Here is a 5,872-nt window from a genome sequence, read left to right on the forward strand (position 1 = left end):
AAATGACATGCTTCTTTATTTTAATATCATAATATCACGTCAATACACATATTGAAAAAAAATTGTAGGCTTCATCATGCAGTGTAGTTATGATAGTATTAGGTGGCGCTAAAAAAAATTAGGCACGATTCTTAGTATGGAGACTGAATCCTATATGAATAATCCTTGTTGTGACTTAATGATACACAGATACAATTCGTTGGCATTGGCACCCAGGTAGTTCCTAAAATGAAACACTTATTTTAATGATGCAACCTTAGTATTGATATGGTTTGAGCCTTGGCTGGCCCGTAATAGCCTGGTCAAGGTACCCCTTCTTGTCCCTAAAACACCTTGATGAATGATGAGTTAAGGTACCTTGTTGTCCCACAGATTATGACAATGAGGTGCTCTCACACTCACAGTACAGTACAATCTCGATATCTAATCCGGCACTAAATATTGCTGACACGGAGGTGCCAGATTAGTGGAAAATTCGGATTACTGGAAATTAGAGCCATTCTCCATATATTTTCATATTTTCGCATGTAAGTAGGTAGATATGTCGTATAAAAAGACTGTGCTATTTTTTTTTTGTTAGCCTGTTTGAGTGTCCCACTGCTGGGCAAAGGCCTCTCCCCTGGCTCTCCATGACTCCCGATTCTCCGTTTCCTCCGGCCAGAAAGGCGTCAAGATCGTTTAGCCATCTTTGCCTGGGCCTGCCCGGCCCACACTTTTTCGTCGGCATCTACTTGGTGGCTATGTTAGCCCAACTATTCGAATGCATGCGATAAACGTGGCCGGCCCAATCTCACTTAATCCTGGCTTTTTTTGCCAACATCAGCAATAATGTTCCATTATTTGGTTTTTAGCCACTTTTAGAGTGAAGTCAGACTGATAATTTACGTATAGATGGTAAATTTGCACTTGAAATTATAATTTGCATTTCTATTTTAGTGCCGGATTACTAGACGTTTCGGAACACCGATACTTCGATACCTAGCGTTTCAAAAAAAATCTACCCATATTTAGTAGCTATGCAAAATAGGTGAAAAAGTAAAAGTAGCTACGAGTACCTACATTGGCATTGACCAAGTACTGAATGTGACCGCGCGACCGTGAATAATATAAATCTCTACTAAGATCCCTATGTGCCCCCGAGGAGAGTGATAATGGGCTCCTCTGATGTCCATGGGAGGTGATGACTGCTTCCCATCAGGCCCCGTATTATAGTCGAACGGCATATCTGCGATGCGACGCGAAAACGAAACGCCGCGAAAGGTAGTCTGGTTCTGTCACGCCAATAAGCAATGGGCGACAGAGATATATAGCTCTGAAAGTGTATGTGAAAGCTTGTGCATTCGGTTACGCCAGGGGCGGCTCACTCCGCATTTCTTCCATACATGTAAATTAATTAATTACCTAGTTGAGAACCTGCTGTAATATGTTTTTTGTTTATTTATAATTAAAATAATTAGCTTTATTATAGTGAATAATTAAAAATAATTTACCAATTAAGTCCTTGTTAGTGCCTGAAACACAGGAACTATCCTAGCTCAGGCATTTGTATAAATCATCCCTTATAAAATTCTTAGTCTTTAAGAAAAACTACTGTACACTTATGTTATTCATAATAAATTATTTCTATTTCTATTTCTATACTCGTACATTCCGGCGGCCGCAAGTTCGCGGCTCATAAAGTTTGACGACCTTGTCGCTGCGCAATAGAACTCAATGTCGTATGCAGTCCATTGACAGGTTGTTGACAGTGAGCCTTCTGTACTTGTACTTTTATATATTCTGTGGTTACGCACAGTTTCATCTGCTCATGAAGTGACTACATACAAATCACACCGCCTAATATTAGGTAAACCATACTACAGCAGTATAAAGTCGACCCACACTTTTTTTGTGAGCGAACTTTTTTATTGACCGATTGTCCTCTTCTCGGAACAGTGGGCAATGATAAGACGATCGGAATATACAAGTTTGAGGATGTGCGGATGTGATGTGCTTAATGAATAGTTAATGTGGTCAGACATGCGGTGACAGAACTAATAATTATCTAAGGACAAAAGGACAGAGATTTAAATGACGTTGAAGAGAATCTTTATCTTAAGTGTGTTTTCACATTATCCGATCCGATATCGGATGTCGGAAGGATTTCAAAGGCAAAAATTAAATATGGCGGCTTCAAAGTATGGGATATCGGTCCTACATCCGATATCAGTTCAGATAATGTGAAAACGCAATAAGGCGCCTCTTGACTTGAATGAGCCTTTGAAATTAACTAAACTTACTAACTTCTGCCCTAACCTCGTCCTGCCCAATGAGCTTAATTAAGGACGTTCCATTTTTGCAAGCTAAGTTAAAACCTTTTTTTTTAACGTTGGGGAAATGCATTTACGCTTGCCATCCGGTTTGAGGGACCAGGGGTGATGACGGACTAACCAGTGTAGGGCTACCGTCTAAAACCACCAGCTAATTAAGAACCTGGATAGGCTAAGGTTATACTCGAAATTATTATTATTTACTTAAGACGTGATACAAAGAAAAATCTACAATATTCCTTGAATAGTTTGGTTTAAATTTCAATGGCTCAAAGTGTATATGGTGGGCAGAACGAGGCTAAGGTCTATACTAATATCTACCACGAGTTTGACACGCTAGACGCTACCTATCCCCCTTGTATAACAAATAACTATTAGGGTTCCGTAGTCAACTAGGAACCCTTATAGTTTCGCCATGTCTGTCTGTCCGTCCGTCCGTCCGTCCGTCCGTCCGTCCGTCCGTCCGCGGATAATCTCAGTAACCGTAAGCACTAGAAAGCTGAAATTTGGTACCGATATGTATATCAATCACACCAACAAAGTGCAAAAATAAAAAATGGAAAAAAATGTTTTATTAGGGTACCCCCCCTACATGTAAAGTGGGGGCGGATATTTTTTTTCATTCAAACCCCAACGTGTGATATATTGTTGGATAGGTATTAAAAAATGAAGAAGGGTTTACTAAGATCGTTTTTTGATAATATTAATATTTTCGGAAATAATCGCTTCTAAAGGAAAAAAAGTGCGTCCCCCCCCTCTAACTTTTGAACCCTATGTTCAAAAAATATGAAAAAAATCACAATAGTAGATCTTTATAAAAACTTTCTAGGAAAATTGTTTTGAACTTGATAGGTTCAGTAGTTTTTGAGAAAAATACGGAAAACTACGGAACCCTAACACTGAGCGTGGCCCGACACGCTCTTGGCCGGTTTTTATTTATTTAAACTCTATTGCACAAATTTCCAAAAAAAAGAGTACAAATGCCGGACATAACGCCTTGAGACAGTCTCTACTAGTCAACCATTGGGCTAAACAGAAACAGTTTGGTGCAGGATTTTAAAATGTGCAATCTCAACAGACCTATATATTACAGGGTGGCCCAAAAATACGTTGACAAACGTTTGTATAATTATTTTTCTGTCCTTATACGAATGATTGTCCAACAAATTAAAATGTGAAACCCTAATAATTTTTGACCAAATAAATCGAATCGCCTTCAAAATGCCCTCCTTTGGCTTTGAAGTACAAACGCAAATGTAAGAAAAACGCTATCGTACAGCTGCGTTCGTGACCAACAAAATGGTCCCGACGGAAGACCAGCGCTGACCCTTGGGTTAGCATTTTATGCTGAGTCGGGACCATTTCGTGGTAACTTATATGTTTAATTTCTTTTATTTGCTGTTTCTGTTTTCTTACTTGTGTATTTTGTAGTTATCACGAATAAATAATTGATTGATTGATTGATTGAAAAAAAAAATAACGATATGCCGCTGCACCTCTAGTATGACTTTCGTCTAACTTATTGCATGTTTAGCTTTTTAAATATCCTAATTTTTGTAATCAATAAACGGGTTAGGGTTTTAAGATTGATTACAAACCATAATTTATAGTTTTAAGTGAGGTGAATTTACGTAGGTAGGCTGAAACGTATCGAACGTATGAATTTGAAAAAATCGCCGTTTTACAATTGGTCTACATAGAAAATCTTGCGAAATGGACATGAATGCTGTTGAAATATTCATGGTGAATGTAGAAATATACAATAAATATAGGCTCAAAAAATTTTTTCGGTAACTTCGATATTTAGGTTTATTTCAACATTTTACTATTCTTTGTCAACGTAATTTTGGGCCACCCTGTAATAAGAGAAGTATCTAAAGTAATAAGTTAGCACACGCTATCAATCTCATGGCCAGACCACTATAGACCACGTAACCGGCCCGGTATCCCATTTTTCTAGCCGTGACGTATCGTGACGTCGCGGGTCATTGACCCCGCGCTCCCGACTCCCGAGCTCCACTGGCGATCATATTCCGTAGTGACAAACCGTTCAGAAAACGTGTATAGAAACTTTATGTAGTAAGCTTGTTGTTAGAAAATTAGGAATCGGTTTAGGTCAATCGAAGTGTAGCATAAGTACAGTGATGATGTCCACAACTTTATTTTCTTCAAAATGTGTATTGACGTGATATCATGATTTTAAAATAAAGAAACATATTAAGTATTTGTTCTTATTAAAAATAAAAACATGCAAAAATATTTGGGGATATGATTTTGGCCACTTCCAAGCTGCGAAACAGCGCCATCTAGTTTTAAGCCTAAAAGCCCATACATTTCAGGGGTAAGCTTTTTTGTATGGGCTTTTATCTGTCCCCCGTATTATATCGTTTCAGATTGGTAATATTACGAAGCTCAAAGTTGGTAGCAATTTTGACAACCCCGCCACGCCGTAACAAACGATATTTTAAACGTGAACGTTGTGTGAAATTATGAAGTTTACTACGCGTTTACTTTTACGCAAGTGGGGCTAAAAATCATTGCCAACTTAGTTTGGTTAGTCTGATTCAAATAACATACATTTTATGTGCCGTATCGGCCAGACATATTGTTATTGAAGAATAGGGAAATTGACTGTAGTTAAAATATTACAGGGATCTCAACTCTTTTTACGGCAGAAGAACTGGGTTGCGAAGACTTGGTGTTTTTACAAGTTTTGTTTTTGATGGGATATCTTATACCAGCATCAGATTGTAATTATAAGAAAAACATGGACAGAAGTTATTTTTAAATCAAGTTTCTATTTAATAAGTCAGGTAAAAATATATAAAGTAACTGAGTTGACCGTGAAATGAAATGAAATGAAATCTAATGTATGGGTTACATTTAAACACACTTTATAATAAAATGTATAGCAGAATATATTTAGCACAAGATACAGGAATATAGAAAATCAACAACAATGTCAATCAATATTGACATGTCATCTGTACTCGCTAGGCGGCCAGGATTACAATAAGAAGGTTTATACTCTGGACATAAATTAAACCTCTAACACGCCCTCTTAATCTTGGACGACTTCTAGCAAGTCTTGAACAAATGACTTATGTTTATAATACATCAATGCTTTAGTAAATATATCAGCAGTCATCTGCTCAGTAGGCATATAAGTAAGCTCAATGATCTTATTATCAATCGTCTCGCGAATATAGTGATAACGAATGTCCACATGCTTAGAGCGCTTGTGAAATACCGGATTAGTGGCCAACTTAGCAGCAGATTGGTTATCACTATACAGAGTAACAGTATTACAAAAATCTGTCAACTCAGCAAGAACCGCACGGACGTATACCGCCTCCTTAGCAGCTTCGGATAAAGCTATGTACTCCGCCTCGGTAGACGATAGTGCGATACATGATTGTTTATAACAACCCCATGAAAAAACATTCCGACCTAGTTTAAACATGTACCCGGTGTATGATTTACGATCAGCCCCGTTAGCCCAATCGGCGTCAGTAAATCCGAACACACGAAATTTGTCATTAACATCACTTTTCCTGTACACA

This window comes from Leguminivora glycinivorella, chromosome 8 (assembly GCF_023078275.1).
Source record: "Leguminivora glycinivorella isolate SPB_JAAS2020 chromosome 8, LegGlyc_1.1, whole genome shotgun sequence".
Classification (NCBI taxonomy): Eukaryota; Metazoa; Arthropoda; class Insecta; order Lepidoptera; family Tortricidae; genus Leguminivora; species Leguminivora glycinivorella.